General features: G+C 39.8%; 1 long non-coding RNA gene across 3 annotated transcripts in view; it reads right to left on the reverse strand.

The window, feature by feature from the left end:
- LOC124777786 overlaps positions 1-9,047 on the reverse strand; it is a 218,956-nt gene extending 209,909 nt beyond the window's left edge. The window contains exons 1-3 of one of the 3 annotated variants that reach the window (XR_007015782.1): positions 8,676-9,047; positions 7,698-8,262; positions 3,566-3,587 (exon numbers count right to left, since the gene is read on the reverse strand). This is a non-coding gene — a long non-coding RNA (uncharacterized LOC124777786). Of the gene's footprint in view, positions 1-3,565; positions 3,588-7,084; positions 7,568-7,697; positions 8,263-8,675 lie in introns of those variants that run through there. The other 2 variants (XR_007015781.1, XR_007015780.1) reach the window with 2 other exon arrangements.
- Positions 9,048-22,132: the final 13,085 nt, after the last annotated feature.

Consider the following 22,132-nt stretch of genomic DNA (forward strand, 5'->3'; position numbering starts at 1 on the left):
AACAAGAGCATTCGTCGATGGTGGCTTATCCATCGCAGAAACGCACAGAAATTACTTTTCAGAGTGATCCTCCGCTGACCTGCCAGCTGTGAACTATGACGCCTATGCGGCTATATTCAATATCGAATTCAACATCGGATTTTTTGTTCCAAAGAAGGATCACTGCGACCAATGTGAAGCGTACAAAGCGCTACAGATGAAGGCAAGGGAAAGCTACAAGAAGCATTTGAAGAACATCAGGAAGAAACCGAACTGAGTCGCATAGAAAAAAACTTTGATAAGGAATTGACTCAAAATAAGAAGATACAACTAGCTGTTTATGATTTACAAGCTGTCTTACCGGTACCAACGGCACAAACATCTGCCTTTTTCTACAAGTCGAGGCTCAACTGTTACAATTTCACAGTAAGTGTCCTTACATATATTTTTTTTCACTGTCTGTTATTACTCTTGAAGTCTGTTCTACTTATTTTTGTTGTTCGTTGCTGGTCACTGAGATTGGAAACGACAAAACTACCTTTTTTTTGTACGAGGTAGCAATAGCAACTTGTGTCTTACAATATCTTGGAGTTATCCAGTTGTGGAGGGCAACAGAAGAACAGGTAAGTACCATAAACTCAGACTATGATCCACAGAAATCATGTAGCAAACAGTTTCCATTGTAAAAATCACATTGATTAAAATGTTCATTCTCTTCTACTCCAGATACATGACTGCAACGTATTTGTATGCAGTACAAAGGCTGGATATTTGGTTCATTACGCACAAGTATTTGATTCTTGGTCACACCCTGAACGAGGGAGACGCACTTCACCGCATCACTGAGAGAGCAGTTAAGAGTGCTAAGAAGGCAGGGCCAATTTATGTGCCCCATCAAATACAATCAGTCACCCGAAATGCGCGACAGCCTAGAGAAATGAGTTTTTCAGATTTCAATCACATTAAAGATTTGCATGATGAGATGGCTCCTTACATGTCCAAGGACGTGAAAAGGGAAGTGATGTGTTTCAGTATAAGAACAGCTACAAATAGTCCGCGTGGGGACGAGTTCTGTTCAAAGGGAGAAGAGGCGTGGAACAGGGAATGCATATGGGAGTAACCTGCTTATACTACAAAAATGACCCTCTCAGAAAACAAAATTCAACATTCAAACAATTTGGTTAACAGCAACATCATTCCTAAATATTACAAGGCCTTCTGTGATTCTCTTTCCACATAAATGTAATTTGTTGCTTTTGTGTCATTTGGAAGCTCTTTATTAATCTTAGTATATTATTTTATGTCAGTTATAAGATGCAAATAATAAAAATGATAAAACAAAACTAAGAGTGAAAAAAAATGATTGTTTAGAGATATATTGCTTTTTTCCCCACACACCTTCTTTAGTCCTATTTGTTAATTTCGATAACAATGTTGGAAGAAAAAAGACACTTAACGGGTTGCAAGGGGGTGAATGGGATGCTGTTTGAAGGAAATAATTTTTGTATTTTGTAGAGAATCCTTAGTGTCACAATTAGGTCAACTTTCAATTCCATAGATAATTTTACTGTTTTATGAAGTTTTTAAAAATGTCGTTTGGTTTTCTGCCTCTCCTGTAAACTATTCATTTTGACAGCTATGTCACTGTTCTCCCGGAACGGCGAATTATGTTGTACGAAACGCGTAATATAACTGGGTTCTTTAATGGGACCAAAGGAATCTGTGGAAGTGGGATAACTTTGGGCTGCTACAGAATGCTTCGTCCCGTCAGCTACTATACTCCCTTAAAATGACTGACTGACGGTTCAGTGAGTCGAGTGGTACAGGGCAGACGATACCCCAGAGAATACAAGGCCGGCAACAGTTATGACGCCACGCTCAGCGGGCCACGTGTGCTGCAACATAGCTTGGCACGCTGTCGCCAGTTAGTCGCGAAATACACATCCACCTTTCTCCAAATGAGCTATGAAAACCAGAACTTTAGGCATACTGTAAAACAAACCATGTAGCTTACCTACATTTGTTAGCAACCACTTCATTCACAAATGTAAATATTTCGTACCAATGTTTTCTCTAAACGTTAATATGTGATAATCTCCCGGTTACGTCTGTTATATGAATATGTTCACTCGATCTCTGGGATTGAGTGATTCCTCTCTTACACCCTCTTCATTCACTCTTTCCCATGGGGAGCGACCGCCTGTCGTTGAGGGTAGCATTCATCTCACGCTAGGTGAGGAGAACTCTACGTCACCGTGACGTAAATAACCTAAATCGACTACATGAGTGCGTATATCGATCTTTGCGATTGTACCGATAACGTCAAAGCTGAATGTAAATACATGTGGACAAACGAAGTGACAGGAGTTATTTGTTACGCTCATCCCAGTTGAATTAATTATTAAGCTGTAATCCCAACAATTTGGGGTGGTATTGTGTGTTTCAGGAACATAATGAATGTCTGAACGAAGGAACCATAACGAAAGTAAGAAAAAGCTTTTAGTCAATTTTTTTTAAAAAATCCGATGAACCATGAATAAATCGTGTGGATACGAACGTGAAATAATTAATTATTAAGCTGCAATCCAAAGAATGTAGGATGTTATTGTGTGTGTCATGAACATAACGAATATCTGAATGAAAGAATCATAACCATAACGAAAGTGTCTTGTTATTTTTCTAGCCTAAAATGAATGCTAACCCATTTAAAAAAAAATCTGATCAATCGTGCATAAATCCTGTGGATAGAAACATGAAATAATTAATTATTAAGCTGCAATCCAAAGAATGTGGGATGTTATTGTGTGTGTCATGAACATAACGAATATCTGAATGAAAGAATCATAACCATAACGAAAGTGTCTTGTTATTTTTCTAGCCTAAAATGAATGCTAACTCATTTAAAAAAAAATCTGATCAATCGTGCATAAATCCTGTGGATAGAAACATGACATAATTAATTATTAAGCTGCAATCCAAAGAATGTGGGATGTTATTGCGCGTTTCATGAACATAACGAATATCTGAATGAAGGAAAGATAACCATAACGAAAGTATCTAGGCATATTTTAGTCCGATTAATCGTGCATAAATCATGTGGATAAAAACGTGAAATAGGGAGAAATTAAAGTTTTTCGTATTTTTATAAAAGCCAATGAATTGTACATAATTCGTGTGGGCTGAAACGTTAAACTGAGAAACTGAAGTTCGAAGTAATTCCGAATGTTGCTGGAAATATTAAAACCATCTAGTTCCATTTAATTTTGCCTTCATGTTGTAAATCAACAATGAACAGTGCAGATTCAAGACGTACACAACAGTCGATGTATACAGAATGCACACAACAGTCGATAGGACAACTCGTGAAACTCATGCCGACGCGTGCCTACGTCACGTTGACGCTGACGACGAATGCTACCCTGTCGTTGAGGGGACAGACGCTTGGCTGTTTCTGCCAGGGCCAGGGCAGCAGCTGGCGCGAGGAGGTGGCGCGGTGCGGGCGCAGAACTGCTGTGATCTGCGCTAGCGGCGGCTGGCTACCTCCTCCAGCTGTCTGACACCCTGGTCATGGTAGCAGCAGGGCGCTGACGCGGAGCATGGCTTAGGGGCTAGCAGAAAATGATTTTTCAATTAATGGGCAGCATCACACCTGTCAGTGAAACGGAATGCAAATGTCTCAAAAATTTGTCACTGTTTCTCTAAGAGAACTTCTATGCTCGCTCAACTTTGTACTGTCAGCAAAGGTGGACAATGAAATACGTATGTATACACACACACACACACACACACACACACACACACACACACACACTGTTTTTGTAAGCAGCTAAATTCTCGGACAATCGGGATGCGTTAATTACTTAAAACATGCAATGGCATAAGTTGTCACGGACTTTGCAGTTAGAACTTCAAGGGGCACTGTAGTTTCCCCTCAAGTATATCTAGAAGTGCGAGTACAAATTTTTATTTACATTTATATATATATATATATATATATATATATATATATATATATATATATATATATATATATCCTATGAAAAAGCGGAGTATATAGAACACAAACATAATACAGAAAATTTTATGAAAACAAAGTATGGAAAAATTAAAAGAGTTGATAGATTCAAATACCTGGGGGAGTGGATCCAAGCCAATGGACTGGATAACACAACAAATAAAGAATAAAAAAGTTAGAATTTGCATATAAATTAACACAAAACTACTACAATAAGAAATCAATATCCATACAAACGAAGATTAAACATTATAATTCAGTTATTAGGACACAAGCAACATATGGATCAGAGTGCCTAACATTGAATAAGAAAGGTGAATTAGGAGAACTAGAAAAAAAGAGAGAAAAATATTAAGAAAAATTCTAGGTCCTGAGAAAAAACAAGAAAAATAGGTGGATTAAAAGGAGAAATGAAGGCCTATACAAAAATACAGAAAAGATCACAGATACAATGAGGAAGAGACGGCTAAAATTTTATGGACATTTAAAAAGAATGGAAGAAACATGTATTACAAAGAGAATTTTTAATTACATTAGTAAGCTGAAAAAACTGTAGGATGAATAGACACAGTAAAGAAAGACGCCAACAAAATAGGTGTTACAGAATAAATAATATGTGACAGGAATAGCTCTAGGCTACTTATAGAAAATGCAAACTATGAAGAAGATGAGCCAAAACCTCAACCCAAGAGAGTGGGGTAAAACTAAATCAAGATATCTTCAAATTTCAGGAAAGAGCTATATGAATCATAAAACATAGCTCTCCAAGAACTCATTGTAGGCCCCTTTTCAAAGAACTGCAAATACTCACAATACCATCACTGTATATTTATAAAAGCATTCTGTGTACAAGAGCACATATGAAAAATGTATGTACAAATGAGGACTGCCATAATAATAATACTAAAACTCATAAGAATTTGTATGTAGACAGGGTAAGGACAACACAAACCCAAAAGCATGTAAGTTATTTTGGAATAAAAAAGGAAATAATAGATAAAGTAAAATTTAAGACTGAGCTTAAAAATTACCTTTTAAGCAAAACTTTCTATGACGTAGATGAGTACTTTGATTGTGTGTAAATTTATTGCCAAAAATTTTAATTTATATGTCTAAATTTGTACTTTTAAAAAATGCCTTGAAAGTGATATTCCATTATTATGCCTGCAGTACTTGTACTAGTATGATAACTTTGTTGTGACAATTCCTACATCATGTAAATGATTTACAGGAAGATAATAAAATGAATGAAATGAAAATGATGAGCAGAGATGAGCAGTTGGTGAGAAAATGAAGAAGTACTGGGAAGGACGGAAGAAAAAAGGAACACCATAAGTCTTAAGTTGTATGCGGTCCATAGCTGGCCAAATTCATAAAATATATATATAATTTATTTTGTTATTGTTTATACTATTTCTTATTATATTATATATTATTTTGTTATTTATTTTCTTAATATTATTATTTATATTATATTATTTTTATTTATATTAGACTGTGCTCAAAAACTTCAGACTTTTTGTTTCTTAAGATTTTTCATGATACTGCAACACTTACACTCGATTTAACACTTGTTTCTGAGTGCAGTGTGCACTGCATAATTCACTTAAAGAATAAAAGCACTTTATTATAGGCTGGCTCACCTTAAGACTACAAGCAATACAAATTAAGCAATAAAGAAAATGTCAGACTGTGACCTGTGTTACATTTCACAGCATTTTCAAGATAGCGTGCCACACATTTGATTTTACACTTGCCACTGATCACAGTACGTACCACATCATTCATTTATAATGTACAAGAATTTTACCTTGCTCACCTGGAGTTCATGACAGGTAACAACTGGCAGTGAATATTATGTACTAAAAGAAAATTTCAGACCATGCCATAAAAATTCTGAGTTTTGTTCCTCAGCATTTTCAAGACACTTAGCAGCACTCACATTTCATTTAACTCTAATCACAGAGCACACAATGCACTGCATCAAAAACAGTTTGTATTTGATATATGTGGAGGGAAATAAGAAGAAACACAGATTAAACAGATAAAAATAGAAAATCTTACTTGTGACAAAGTGTTTAAAATTTCCTTTTCTTCGATCCTTGAAGAGGCTGCACAAAATTATCTTTATTTTCCTTTTTGCAAAACTTATTCCATTCCATATTTACAGTGGTCCTAAATTTCCTTACACATTTCTGGTATAGTGTGTTGAGGGCAATAATTTTCACACCCACATCATTAGCCAGCCATAAGTACTTTTTTTAAAAAAAAATGAGGTAAACTGCTACTTGTCTCTGATTCAGCAGCTTCATGAATAAATGTTATCGCAACAACTTTAGCAGCATCAAATAAATGTACTTACTGTCACAGGAAATTCACATGGGAATTTCAAGCTTCCTCCATCCAACTGTCATTAAATGCTTATGAGTCATCATAGAGCTACCAACTATCATGAAAGGCAATAGTAACTAGGAATATATGTTAAGAGTGGGACACTGAATTCAATATTTTTGAGTTCATCATTACTAATACTGAAATTACAACAAACACACACACACACACACACACACACACACACACACACACACACACATTTACCACTTTGCTACAGTATTGAGTCACAAACTTTAATCTATACATAGCGTGCCAGTGTTTTGTGTGTTTCTAGGGACAGTCTACCATCCCTGAACTTAAACTCCTTCATTTGTCTAACAAAGTAATAAATTTATCTAGGGAACTACAACACGTCTGCTATTTTATTGGTCAGAGGCTTCTGCATTTCTTACTTACAGTGCATTCCTTTCAGAGATGCTGTTAATATGACATCCAATCCTAACCCATCCTAATACAATTTATAAATTTAGCTGTACCCTGCCCCAAGTCAACCAAGCTACTTTTGACAATCACTGAACACTAGGGTGATCAGTTTAACATATTGCCTTTCTAAAGATGAAGGCCAGAGAGCTTTCGCTGTCATTCCACAACTACATTTTAGTAGCTTTTGTCTTTTTATATCATATTTCCCTAGCTGCAGCAAAAGACACATATCTAACACTATTAGGATTTTCAAAATCTGCAAAACAAAATGTATGACTGTTTCTTCACATTTATTCAGTTGCCTCACACACACTTAGAACCATGAATACTGTTATGTAGAAAAAATAGATCTTTTACTATCTGCAGGATGGGTACACAAAATCTGCTTGCATTGGATTTGCAAACCTATTAATGGATCATCATCTGCAACAATTGAAAGAGTCTGAAACCCATCAGCTTCTACACCTACTGCTAGTTTAAACAAGCTTTTTGCAGCTTCTTCAGAGCCAATGCATACACAACATTTTTATAGGAATAAAGAATGCTTTCAATAATGGTATATCAACAGTATCTAAAGTAATTCCAGTATCATCATCTGCCTTAAAATCTACATACAGCTTGATGTGAATCTCATCTAGCAGACATCACAAATAGTTCATGTGGTTTAGGATTCCTTAGGTTCACATTTTTATTACAGCTTTCTTCCCTTAATGAATTTGGATATGGTAAAATGACGAAACTAGACATCTTCAAAACCTTAAAAGGTATGTAGAGAAACAATAAAGAACATAGAATCATACACACTAGATCAAATTTATGACGAGTACTGGATTTAAGTAAATTTAATTTGCGACTTCAGAAATGAAAGAATCATATATTTTCTTACCTTCTGTAACTGCTAAAATTTCAAGAAGGAAGGAATGGCTTGTGCAAATCATTTCTCTGTCACTAATTAAATCTCTACATAACTTCAAAACACTTTCAACTTTAATTACACTACTAAGTCCCTAGGGAATACACAGTTTAACACTGAGGCTCGGGCAAACTTAGGAATCTAATATCAGGTGGAGCTGTCTCAAAATTCAGGTACACGTTCGGTACATATTATTTTCTCACTTCACTTCACTCCCTGTAACATTTTCAGTTTCTCTCACAAATTCATCATAACCGTGAAAACCGAATTTTTCACCTTTTTGCAGAAGCTGTTTCTATGCTTTCCGATATAGTCATTCTCAACCCATAACCACCACCTTCCATCCCTTGTTTTCTTTGACTTGGGGTACCCGTTGCACATCTTTTGTTCAATTCAAATAACTGGTACAGTTCGGTAACTAATACAACAAGACACCTTCCTTCAATCCAGGTTTTTCCAAAGGAACTGTTACTCCTTTCCAGGTATCTGCAGTATTTTCGAGAATGGGATCATTCAGGCTTCAGTTTTCTTCATAAATCTGGAAAGAAAGCGAGAAGAAAATTATTCCAGAAAAAAATTGAAATGAAATAAATGAGATTTCACATTAGGAAAAGTATGCGAAACAGTTCTGATAGCAAACCTGGATCATTGCTTTTCCACAACCTTAAAATTATTTTGTTATTCATAATAAGCTACTCATCAAACGCAAAAATTTTTGGATCACAATCACTGTACAGAGCTGTAATTAATTAAGCTACAGACATTGTCACACATAGATTTATGTACAATTGAAACAATAGACATCTCAACAACGAAAGTCGTTTGCATAATACTTTCAACAAAGCTGTGCACTGATAATGGAGCCTTTGTGGTTATAATTTATTGTTACTTACAGCACATACGAGGTGAGATGAAACGTCATTTTTTGTTATAAATAAAACTTTATAGTACCTGTCTCAGAATGTTCTAGTGGAAAGTTCTCGAGTGCAATAGCAAGAGTTTTTTCATCCTCAGTCCGGCGTCTTTTGCAAATTTTAAGACATATCTTTTCGCCAATTTGGTAGCAGCCAGTACAGCCTGGTACACAGCACTTACTCTCCATGGTCTGACGCAAAGCAAATACTACGCGGTGGCGAAAGAGACGTACAGTAAAACAACACACCCAGCACTTCACAGCCCAACAGGATTCCACGGTCGCCATACGCTACTGCCTGCTGCAGTGCTGCTGCTCCTGCTCCTCTGCTAGGGTTGCAAACGATACATCGATGCTTCGAAAACTTCGACGTTTCCACCACGAAGATGAGGTTTCCATCGACATTTTGAATGGCGATACATCGCTAATGCATCGATGTCAAAGCACCTAAAATCATAGACATTGTTCAACAATTAATTTCCACCCGTGAATTCTCAGCCGTCGACAAGTCGAGTCTCGTAATACGTGGTGTACTACATTTATTGCTGTACTCGTGATTTGTGTACTTTTGAAGTAATAGGTAAGTAAACTACACACATCAAAAATAGTTTGGTACCACCTCGGTTCCGAGAGTTCCGGAATCTGTACAGAAAATTGGAATAGAGATCGACATCACATTGTTCATGAAAACTACACATTGCATGCTGTAACGCCATCCAGCGAGACCTTCAGAGGTGGTGGTCCAGATTACTGTACACACCAGTACCTCTCATACACAGTAGCACGTCCTGTATTCGTCGCGCCATACCATCCCAAGTTCATAAAGGCACTGTTGGTCCAGATTGTCCCACTCCTCAATGGCGACTCGCCGTAGATCCCTCAGAGTGGTTGGGTAGTCACATCATTCATAAACAGCCTTTTTCAATCTATCCCAGGCATGTTCGATAGAGTTCATGTCTGGAGAACAAGCTGGACACTCTAGTCGAGCAATGTCATTATCCTGAAGGAAGTCGTTCACAAGATGTGGACGATGGGGGCGCGAATTGTTGTCCATGAAGACTAATGCCATGCCAATATGCTGCCAATATGGTTGCACTATTGGTCAGAGGATGGCATTCACGTATTGTACAGCCATTATGGCGCCTTCCATGACCAGCAGCAGTGTACATCAGCACCACATAATGCCAACCCAAAACAGCAGGGAACCTTCACCTTGTTGCACTCACTGGACAGTATATCTAAAGCGTTCAGCCCGACTGGGTTGCCTCCAAACAGGTCTCGGACGATTGTCTGTTTGAAGGCATATGCGACACTCATTGGTGAAGAGAACATGATGCCAATCCTGAGTGGTCCATTCAGCATGTTATTGGTCCCATCTATACCGTGCTGCTTAGTGTCGTGGTTTGCAAAGATGGACCTTGCATTGGATATCCGGCGTGAAGTTGCGCATCATGCAGCCTATTGCGCACAGTTTTGAGTCGTAACACGACGTCCTGTGGCTGCACGAAAAGTATTACTGAACATGGTGGCGTTACTGTAGGGTTCCTCTGAGCCAAAATTCGTAGGGAGCAGCCATCGACTGCAGTAGTAGCCCTTGGGTGGCCTGACGGAGATATGTCACCAACAGCTCCTGTGTCTCTGTCCATCCTCTATGTCCAAACAACATCGCTTTGGTTCACTCCGAGGCGCCTGGACACGTCCCATTGTTGAGAGCACTTCCTGGACAAAGTAACAATGCGGACGCGATCGAACCGCGGTATTCACTGTGTAGGCATGGTTGAACGACAGGCAACACGAGCTGTGTACCTCCTTCCTGGTGGAATGACTGGAAATCATCAGCTGCCGGAACCCTTCCGTCTAATAGGCACAGCTTATGCATGATTGTTTACATCTTTGGGCGGGATTAGTGACATCTCTGAACAGTCAAAGGGACTTCCTCTGTGATACAATATCCATAGGCAATGTTTATCTTCAGGAGTTTTGGGAACCTGGGAGGTGCAAAACTTCTTTTGGTATGTGTATTAAGTTTATAGTATTATGTTTTACTACAAGTGATCTCAATTGAATTCTGCGCTGCAATCACTGGACATGATTTAAGGCATTCTCATTGTCGATTTCTATGTCTCTGAGTGTGCTTGTGCACTGTAACATTTAATGATATTGTCAAATAGGAGAAGGCGTAATTAGATGAATGATGAACACTAACTTCACTTAACGAAGGTTTAACAAGCAATTGCACATACAAGAGCGTGGAGCGAACTGCCTTCAGTCAGAACACATACATTATATATACAGCTACAGAACATTCCAATACAATGATTCTTGACATTTGTGGATACTTCTAGAATGTACTCGCACCGAATACAGAAATTAAAATTGTACAGTTTAAGTGAGATTTGAACTGATGAACCCATACAACAGTTCAGTATCATATCCACACAGACCACAGAGCTACTCAGCTTCTTCGTGGACGTTGCTCCCTTCTTAAGAGAACAACGTCTCGGTGTTACGTCGTCCTAGACCGGGAACGAGTGATCGGTCCTGCATACTCCGACTCTTGATGATTGATTCTCGCCCTGGCGGTGATCTTCTTAGAACTTATTTTGCCGCTACACTCTTCGTCACGTTTCCGCTTGTTGCCTGTCGCTGGAGCTTCGAATTTATCATGGGTTGCAAGGTCCTTATAGGGCTTCATTCGAAGGACATCGACCGTATCTCTGATCTTTCATCGTCTTGTGTAGGGGTCGAAATCTTCAACTTCATAAGTAACATCAGACAACTGTCTTACAACCTTGTAAGGTCCAAAGTAGCGCCTGAGGAGCTTCTCAGAGAGACCAACCTTCCGAACAGGAGTGAAGATCCAGACGAGGACACCAGGCTGGCAGACAACAGGGCTGTGGCTCGTGTCTTACCTTTGGCGATCGTTTTCTTGAGCCTGCTGCGTCTGGAGTCGAACTAACTGAACTAACTGCCGGGCTTCCTCAGCTCTGGTTAACACCTGGCCGATGTAGTCGTCGTTCACATCATCAGGATGTAACGGAAACACAGTGTCTATTGTCGTAGTCGCCTCACGCTCATGCACCAGGAAAAATGGCGTAAATCCTGTGGTGTCTCGTTTGGCGGTGTTGTAGGCAAACGTCACGAAAGGTAGCACTTCATCCCAGTTGCTCTGTTCAACATTGACGAACATTGATAGCATGTCGGCCAAGGTCTTATTAAGGCGTTCAGTAAACCCATTACTTTGCGGGTGGTAGGCAGTGGTCATGTGATGAGTAATGTAGCACCGACGGTTTATCTCTGTCACAAGATTCGATTGAAAAACTTCCCCTCGATCCGTAATTAACGACCATGGGGCACCATGTATCAATACAATATCTTCCACAATGAATTTGGCTAACTAGGACGCTTCGGCTGTTTTCGCGGCTTTTGTAATGGCGTAGCATGTCAGATAATCAGGGCAAACAATAATCCATCTATTGCCACCAGCAGACGTTGGAAATCGACCGAGGAGGTCAATCCCAACACGCTGGAAAGGCGTTTTGACTGGTGGAATTGGCGACACATAGTGACAGACACTCCTAAATAAACCTGGCCAGAAAAATCTCCAGCGGATTCTATTGTATGTCTTAATAAATCCTACATGTTCGGCCTCAGATATGTCATGGAATTTCTTTAGAACATTTAAGCGCATGTGTTTGGGAATCACTGGTAGCCACGTCTTTCCAAACGGATCAAAGTTTTTCTTGCAAAGTAATCCATTAACTACCTTAAATTGTCCTTTCACATCCTCTGACCAATTTAAGGCAGGCATAATTTGAGATATCGTGGCGTCCTTTTTCTGCTCAGCAGAGAGATCCTGGAGTGCAGCGAGACAGTCACTATATTCATCCAAGTCTTGTTGGTCTTGCACAGGGTTTCTTGAGAGACAGTCGGCATCTTGGTTCATCCACTTTTTAACACTATGGTAATGTCATACTCTTGAAGGCATAGTACCCACCTGGCGAGTCGTCCTGTTGGATCCTTAAGGCCAACAAATAAAGTGAATGATGGTCTGTAACAACTGTGAATGGCCTTTCATAGAGATACTGTCGAATTCTGCACATGGCCCAGATCACAGCAAGACATTCTCTTTATGTAGTTGAGCAGTTTCTCTCGGCTTTTGTAAGTGTCATAGAAGCATAGGCTATAACCTTATCTTTTCCATCCGAAAATTACACCAGAATAGCACCGATCCCATATCCACTGGCATGTATGTGTAGTTCTGTAGATGCTCTCTCATCATACACACGAAGTAAAGGGTCAGTCATCAGAGCTTTTCGCAGCACATCAAAAGAATCTTGTTGAGAACCATCCCAGATAAATTTAGCATCAGCTTTTAACAATTCTTGGAGTGGCCTGGCTTTGATACAAAAGTCTTTGATAAAACGACAGTAATAAAAATATAATTCGAAAAAGCTTCTCACATCTCTAATACTTTCAGGAATAGGAAATTCCGTTATAGATCTCACCTTTTCTGGGTATGGCTGCACATCTTCGTTTGACACGAGGTGTCCAAGTATTCTGATTTCTTTTGCTCCAAAGAGCTCTTTCTTGGATTAAGTTTCAGTCCTCCTTGTTGGAGACACTTAAGAACGGCCCTCAGTCTTTTTATATGTTCATCAAATGTCTCTGAGAACACTATAATGTCATCTAAATAACAAAGACACATCGTCCACTTCAGGTACCTTAGAAGATTATCCATCATCCGTTCAAAAGTTGCTGGTGCATTACACAAACCAAACGGCATTACCTCAAACTCATACGGGCCCTTAGGGGTGATGAATGCAGTTTTCTCACGATTAGCCTCATCTACTTCAATCTGCCAGTATCCCAAGTACATGGTTGAGAAAAATTTATCCCCTTCAGACAATCTAGTGTATCGTCAATTTGTGGAAGAGATTTAACGTCTTTTTCAGTTATCTTATTAAGCTTCCTGTAATCAACACAAAAGCGCCAACTGCCATCCTTCTTCCTGATGAGAACCACTGGTGACGACAATGGGCTCTACGAAGGCTGAATGATGTAATTCTTCATCATTTTCTCTACCTCGTAGCGAATTATTCGATGTTCCATTGCTGACACACAGTATGCTCTCTGGCTTATTGGTTGATGGTCTCCAGTGCTAATCCGGTTCTTCACCACTGAATTGTCTAAGTTGCTCTTGACCTGTGGATTGAAGCATTCAGAGAACTCTTGAAGAATGGCAAGTAGCTTCTTTTGTTGTTCCTTAGTGATAGTCGAGCTAGAAGATCTTGTCTCGTAGTGGTAGCGCTAATTTCGCCCACAGACTCGGCATGGGAGGTTCCTATGACACTCAGCTGTTCTTCAATTAACGGCTCAGCGTTTGCTACGCACATGCCTCTTGGAAGGATCTGCGGTTCTTGGCGACAGTCAACTATCTACAGTTCACCGAATCCGTTATTAAACGAGACGACTGAGGCTGGGATGACGTAGTTATTCTTCAGTGGTATGCTTCTCTTACATTGCACTTCAAGACCCATCGGTTGATGCATGGAATGACACATGACAGTTATCTTTCTAGCGCTGACTGCAGGAATGATCGCTTCATCCAGCACACATAGTCGCCACACACTCGGATGCGCATCTTCCTGTCCACAGTATCTCATCTCGTCTAGAATAATCTTCGAGTAACCACAATCTATAATTGCCTGAGAAGCTTTCAAAAAGTCCCATCCGAGAATGACATCATTACTACACTCTTGTAAGACAATGAATTCTAAGCGCTGTGTATGGCCACTTACACATACACGAATGGTACATCTTCCTGTAGGTTTTAAATATTTCCCATTAACTACCTTCAGCAGAGATGTTTTGCTGTCGACGAATATGGTTTTCTGCAATTGGCGACGTACTTATCCGAAATGACTGAATATGATGCTCCAGAGCCCACAAGAGCTTGGGCTGGTCGGCCATCCATCTGGATATCCACGTAGTTTCCTATCATTTTTGTAGCGATCGACGGCAGAGAATTTTTCTCTTCTGCGGCCTCACCTCCAAGGAAGGTCGCACCCTTTAGTTTTCCAGGTTGCGGAGGCTAGGTGATCGGCTGGAGCTTCTAAATGGCGATGGAGACCTTGATTGGCGTGTTGGGGAGCGTCCTCCCCAGCGGCTAGCTTGCGGCGATGGTGACCTAAGTCGTCCTGCACCCAAATCTTCTTGTTCATCTTCGTCGTCCCGGAGTTGGCGTCGGCCAAGATCGGTCTGCTGTCTTCTGGCGCGGGCGTCATCAAATATCCGCCGCCTTTCTCGACAATAGCGCACCACATGTCCCGGTCGTCCACCGTGCAAACATACTGGTTGGTTATCCTGGGTCCTCCAGCGTCAGTCTTTCTTGGTGACCAAACAGGTTCTTCATGTGGCATTGTAGGAATGTAACTCCACCTCGGTCTCGACTTTTCACCGTTTTAAAAGGAAATGAAGGACGAGAGATTGGGTTCAATGTCTGTTCCACTTCCTCCCTTATGACCTCTTGAAGCGTCTCGGTTTTTTGCTCGCCATACATCCCAAGTGCCTTCTGAACTTCCTCTCTCACTATCTTACGAAGAACACTTGTGAAATCAGTTGCTTTCTCCATCACAGACATCGATACGACGTTTTGAAGCTGTTCAAACTTTTTGCACGTAATTCTTTTTTGACACATTGTCTCGATATACTGGCAAAATTTTATGAAGTGATCTGCTGTCGAAACCTCCTTCAGGAGGAGGGCTTGATCTTGTCCGCAGCAATATCGTTCATGAGATGTCCAACCTTATCTTCCTCCTTCATTCTAGGATCCACTATTTTACCCAGCTGCAAGACGCCTTGAATGTAGGATGCTGTAGTTTCTTATGGACGCTGTGCCCAGGACTTTAATTTATCTTCAACCTTGCACTTCTGTCGTTGTGTGCCGCCAAAATACTTCCCAGTTTGTGAACTTCTCCTCGTAGTTCTCATACTACTGCTTGGCAGTGCCCTCCAAGTGGAGAAATACGTTAGCCAAACACACGGTGTCATCCCATTTGTTAAATTTGGCTACATGTTCATTCAGCCACTTGTTTGGATCTTGCCCATCGTCACCAGAGAACCTGGAAAGATGTCTCATGTGGTGACACACAGTTGCTGTCATCGTAACGTCCTCTTCTTCTTCTGTCTCCGATAGATTGCGATCTGTTGAATATGGCTCGAACCCGGGTTTCTCACCACGTAAACGGCGGCTCTGTCGTGGCCTGATGGGAGCCACTGTGTCGTCGATAATGTGCGCTATCACAAGTTCCAATACCCGGCGCCTCCTCCAAAATAAAGTCACCTGGAAGAAGGTGTAATTAGACGAATGACGAACACTAACTTCACTTAACGAAGGTTTATTCAGCATTTGCACATGCAAGAGCGCGGAGCAAACTGCCTCCGGCCAGAACACATACAGTATATATACAGCTACAGAACATTCCAGTACAATGATTCTTGACATTTGCGGATACTTCTAGACTGTACTCCTACGAAATATAGAAATTAAAGTAGTGCAATCCAGGTGAGTTTTGAACTCACGATCCTCCATGCAATAACATAGCACCATGCCCACTGCACCATGAAGCTACTAAACTTTTGCTGCGATAATATTACTGTAGATGCAGGTGCATTACGTATGATGCCATTCAGCAAGTAGATGTACCAATAAATGAAATTTTAACTATCCCTTGAGGTAAATATTTTTACATGTACTTCTGATTTTAGTAGTATTTTAGTTGAATTGATGGTAATTTTCGGTTACAGATCATTGGTGTACCAGGATTTAATTAGGAAGGAGGGAGGGAAAAGTGGGCGGGTGTTTCAACAAACGGTAATCATAAAAAAGGACTTCTCATAGATCATGTAACAACTCTGAATTATATACCATACTTACATACATGGTCATTCAGCTGTCCTTACTGATGTCGTTTTATGCAACCACGCATGACAGAACAATGTTGTTCGTCAGTTCACTCTGAATATTTGATGCACAATGCCAAAACGTTGCAGAATAAGTGGAAAGTACGTGACAACATCTTAGACCTATTATATAAATTTCGGTTATGAAATTACTTTAGCCCATTAAAGCGGCAAGTTATATATTAATCTTTTCACCGGGTTTTACTTTGAAAAGTCTTTACTTCCACATTTTCCATTTTGATATCGCCTGTTAATTTCGTTGTTTACGATGGTGAAACATACTTCATACGACAATGTCTCTTTACGGATGTTTAAGTGCTATAAACGGAATAAACTTAGAAAGACATCCAGATCCTGTATGATACACTGCTAATTACATAAAGAAAAATTGGCGGCGCTGGGATAAGAATGGTAGATGTTAGGTATATATTTGTCCAAAAACACAGCGTAACTTATGGCCAATCCTCACTTGTATTTTTTATGGTTTGGTTCTGTATGCTAACAGTCGATCCAAGCTCTTAGAGGGAACGTAATAGATTACTTGGCTGTCGCCTGTCTGGATTCTGTTCCTGATACATACGTAAGGCGGGTTGCATAAAAGACGTCAGTAGTGGCAGCTGAACAGCCCTGCATATACAGGTTGTTCAGAAACAGTCTGAAAAACTTGTAAGGGCGTTGAATAGGAGATTGTGCTGGGAAATAATTATAAAGGAAATAATGCTTACGTTACGCCCTTTCAGACTTATTTCATACTGAAGTAGGCCAATCAGATCCCTGCGCGTGTAGATTCATCCAGGCTGCAAGGTATAGTGTCAGATGTTCTAATAGCTTAGAAGATGATGCGTAAGACTGCTCAGCCTGTGGCTCGGGTTCGATCCTTACTTGCATTTTTTGTATCGCTCTGTTGTTCGGTTTTAGGAAACCAAACGAAGGACTCGTTTGATGAGACCACCTATGGCGGGCCGCTTGAATTTGAGCGAACAACTCGGGAACAGCGCAACATACCGAAAGTTTTTGTTAATAATTATTTCTCAACACAACCATCCCTGGAACACCCATAAAAACTTTTCAAACTACTTCTGACGGTCCTGTATATGTATCAAAAAAATGTATTACATGAACTAAAATTTTTAATTTGTAAAGAAAAACCCGTAACCTAACCAGAAAAATGAAAAGCATGGTCTACGTGCGCCACATTTGCTTTCATCATATTTTTTTCATTGTCCTATTGGTTTACTGTTAGATGCTACAGAAACTTTAGAAATAGATAAAAGATCTATTTCATGGCTTAGTGACTGACAAAAGTACAATTACGGCAGCTTAATTAAAACATTTTTAGTCTCTTAAGCATCTACCAATACAAAAGGTAAATTTTCTCTGCCATAAAAATTATAGTACAATGATTTATTATCATAAAGATATCATATTACATGGTACAATGAATGAAATTATGTGAAATGTAATCTACTATGGGCAACGGCCTTGCAGCAGTGGATACACCGGTTCCCGCCAGATCACTGAAGTTAAGCACTGTCGGGCGTGGCCGGCACTTGGATGGATGGCCATCCATTCCGCCATGCGCTGTTGCCATTTTTCGGGGTGCACTCAGCCTCGTGATGCCAACTGAGGAGCTACTCGACCGAATAGTAGCGGCTCCGGTCAAAGAAAACCAACATAACGACCAGGAGTGCGGTGTGCTGACCACAAGCCCCTCCTGCCCGCATCCTCAGCTGCGGATAGCACGGCGGTCGGATGGTCTCGATGGGCCACTTGTGGCCTGAAGACGGAGTGCTTTAATCTACTACAATTATTGTACTGATATAAAGAATTTTCATTATCATTTACAGCGGAATAAAACAATAAAACAGGTATGATAAGTTTTTTTACGGCCTTAGTGACATGACGTTGACATCGTTGTGAGTATTATATACATTCTCTGACTTAAATCTGCTACGCATTTTAGTACTTGACTCGAATTTATTACACCCTTCATTCTTCAAACTGTGCCACACTCTAATTATGTGATCCGATGTGCTTGTGTGCATTCTGTTTCTCAATTTGTCTTTTACCACATTCATTGTGGAGAATTCTCTCTCCACACTAGCACTGGAGAATGGGAGGCTCAAAACTCCCGTCACCAACTTGCTGATAGTCGCCAATTTCCGTTCTCCATCAGCATCTTCAAAGGCCGACACTTCGCCCCAAAATGCCTCTGCTGTTGAATTAATCTTGTTCCATTGTTGGAAAGGGAGCACTCGTCATTAATCCAAAGCACTGTCAACATTGTCAGCTCCAAGCTGTTCTTTAAAATTTGTCATTATATTTCCTACATCAGTCCGCACTCGGCTAGTAGCCTAGTCAGGGGCGAAACAGGCAATTTTTTCCAAAAGCTTTGGATTTGTTTGGAATCGTTCCCTGAATTTCTTGGCATAATTAACAAAGAAATTATACACACCACTCTTTTATAACTATTAAATCTTTCTGGTCAATGCCACCTGTCACATCATTGCAATTCAATCCTAAATTGATGCATTCAATGTTCATTACATAATTCTTGAAATTGAAGCCTGTCAAATCTTATCTCTTGCTATTATCTAATCATCCTGGTGGAACTAAAATTGACAGATAGATCAGCAGCAAAGTATGTAGGTCTGATAACAGATTAAGAGGTTCAGCATTATCAGCCCTAAACAGGGGATTACAGTCGGTGACCGCTTTTAGTTGGTGTTTCATAAATATAAAATATAATTTATTGGCTTTTGATAATAGCATAAGATGTAATTCACCAGCAATATAGCATCTTTGTTTATCCTTGGCCAATTTAAAGTGAGGCTCTAAAACATCCCATTGGTCTAGAATTTTAGTAATGGCTCTAGCCAGCGCGTCCCTGACAACTTGTCTATTTTAAGCGGTTTCTCTCCGGTCAGTGGTTCATGCAGCAGAGAATATTCAGTTTGATGCTTGGTACTGCACGAAAACCAGTTGTGAACTTCTCAAACGGTGTATGCTAAATGCGAAGGTGATACTTTGCAAGCGTTTTCTGCGACAAGATGCAATGAGTGTGACACACATCTGAGAGAAGGAAGATGGAGCAGAGATTCCTTCAAAACTGAAGAGAATGAATGATGCTCTTCTGCCATTACATTAGCTCCGTCGACACCCATACCTATTAACTTATTTAAATCAAGGCCATCTGTAGCCACTTGATTTTTAATCGCATTAGCTAAAGACTTAGCATCACCACCTCCTATTTCCAACAGTATATAAAACATCATTATTGCCTTTCTCGTGTTTTGAATAAAATAACGCACAATGACGCACAGCATTTTCTTGGTCTCAATTTGGATGCTCTCTTATCTATTATCATCGAATAATGACTATCGTCTTGATAGAGCTCCTGAAGCAAACATGGTGGAATCAGATTATTAAACAGCCCTTCCCTCTTAATGTGGGGCCTCTTCATTCCACTGAGAACAGTAGATAACTTGTCCAAAGGTGGCAACAGATCTCCCTGATGGTCTACTGCTGATACCAAACAATGCTCCACAATGAATACCGCCATTTTCAGCTCTGATATTTTTCTCTCTCTAGGTATATTTGCACCATAAAATGATGCCGCAACCGACTTGAGAAAATTTGAGGGCCTGTAAATACTTCTTACAGTCTGCATGGTTAGACAAATCTTTTTTATGTGCCTATAATGTGCATTTACACAATTTGCAAAACGCTTTGCTTCCATCACCTTTTGAACATGTGAGTCACCCTGAATCAAATATCGAAATTGTCGTCAAAGTAATTACCCAGAAACGGACAATCTTTATTTAATGGCAGCTACGGTGTCCAAAAAAATCGAAGTCGTTTTTTGTCGAACGCATATCCTCTTAATTTATTCATGCGATGTGAGAAACAATTGTAAATAAAGTTTCGTAAACGTAGGACCTCGGTAATCCGTGCCGACTTGTACTGAAACCTGTCACTACTTGTTAAGTAAGGCAAAAGTGCAGTATTGCGTTGACGTGTTTGTAAATATTTTTTACATTGTCTGTAAACGGCTTGTTATCAATCAGTTAACATGTCGGTGGAATCTCAGTGTGTTAACTGTAAGTCACCCCTGCAGTGCTGGCACCATAAACTACGTTACATTCTTCCGCGAAAGCAGAAGTCATGCACGGAAGTAAAAAATCGCTGTTCGTAAACGGAACTGAAAATCGTCATACGTACTGACGTGTTTATTACACATTCTAACTGGAGCAATTATGTACGCTTACCGCAAGGAAAGGAAACAGTACTAAATACAGAGAGCTGCAACGAAGTAACGCAGCAGACAACAGCTGGCTACCTCACACAGTACTGTCAGCTAGCTAATGTTCGCTGCAGCCAGAAACCATTGACTATCCGCCAAAGCCGTCGTATATTTACCGACTTCTGCCGATTCTGGACTAGGGAGTCGTCTGACATCTAGAAGTTAACACACTGTTTGTAGTACTTCTACGAAGTGTATGTTTTTTAGACGGCATAAAACATCAAATAAAAGGCACAAAATTGCCCTCTAATAGCAAGTTTTGGCAGTTTTATTTTATGATATCAGTGAAGCAACCTTAAGTAAGTTTTGGCAGTTTTATTTTATGATATCAGTGAAGCGACCTTAAATATCAATGAAACTACAAATCTCACTATATGTCTATCATATCCTTGCCTCCGACGTCATCTTATGAACTATTACAAAACTCATCCTCTGATTCTAATGAAAATGACATGGACTGACAAGAAGATTATCCATCTCTGTTCGAGAACATACATCTCGGAACATGTAAAACAATATGCGGAAAATTTTCATTAGTCCAAAATTAGTAGCACTAGATAGGTGCTGGTTACGTATGAAAGTTTCAGTTTGTATGCTTGAAGCTACATTTAGGCACTTGGATATAATACTGATTAATTACCTACAAGTAAGTTCTCGATTCAAAGAATTCGTACAGAATAACGTAAAGAGCGTGCAGCAGCTATAAAAACTAATTTTCAGAACGAAGTACCAATTTTTGAATAACTGATCACTGGGATGGCAAACTGTTGCCTGCTTTACATGATAAAAAATCAAAAGAAGACTGTCTTCCAATAGTTACTTCATATTTGAATAACGACAACTTACTACTGTGTCATGGCTAGAAAGCTCTTCAGGATGCCAACAGGTGCAAGCTCTTCGTAACGCGGTTGTAGACTGCCATCTCGAAGATAAAGTAATAATTCTTTGTTGTGATACTATGGCTTAAAAAAGGGGTCATATCGATTAATCGGTCGTTCCTGTATGCTTCTTGAACAAAACTGTAACAGAGATATAGTTATTTTTGCTTGCAGCCACCACGTGTATCAATTATTGTTAGAAAGCGTGTTAGAATAAAAACTCTGTCAAGCAGCAACAAATCCTGTAGTCCCATAAAGAAAAGGTCGCATAGCACTTGACTGCGTCCGAAACTGACAGTCTGCTTGAGTTTTACCGAATTGAACTGACTAAAGAATTACTCATAGATGA

This window comes from Schistocerca piceifrons, chromosome 2 (assembly GCF_021461385.2).
Source record: "Schistocerca piceifrons isolate TAMUIC-IGC-003096 chromosome 2, iqSchPice1.1, whole genome shotgun sequence".
Lineage (NCBI taxonomy): Eukaryota > Metazoa > Arthropoda > Insecta > Orthoptera > Acrididae > Schistocerca > Schistocerca piceifrons.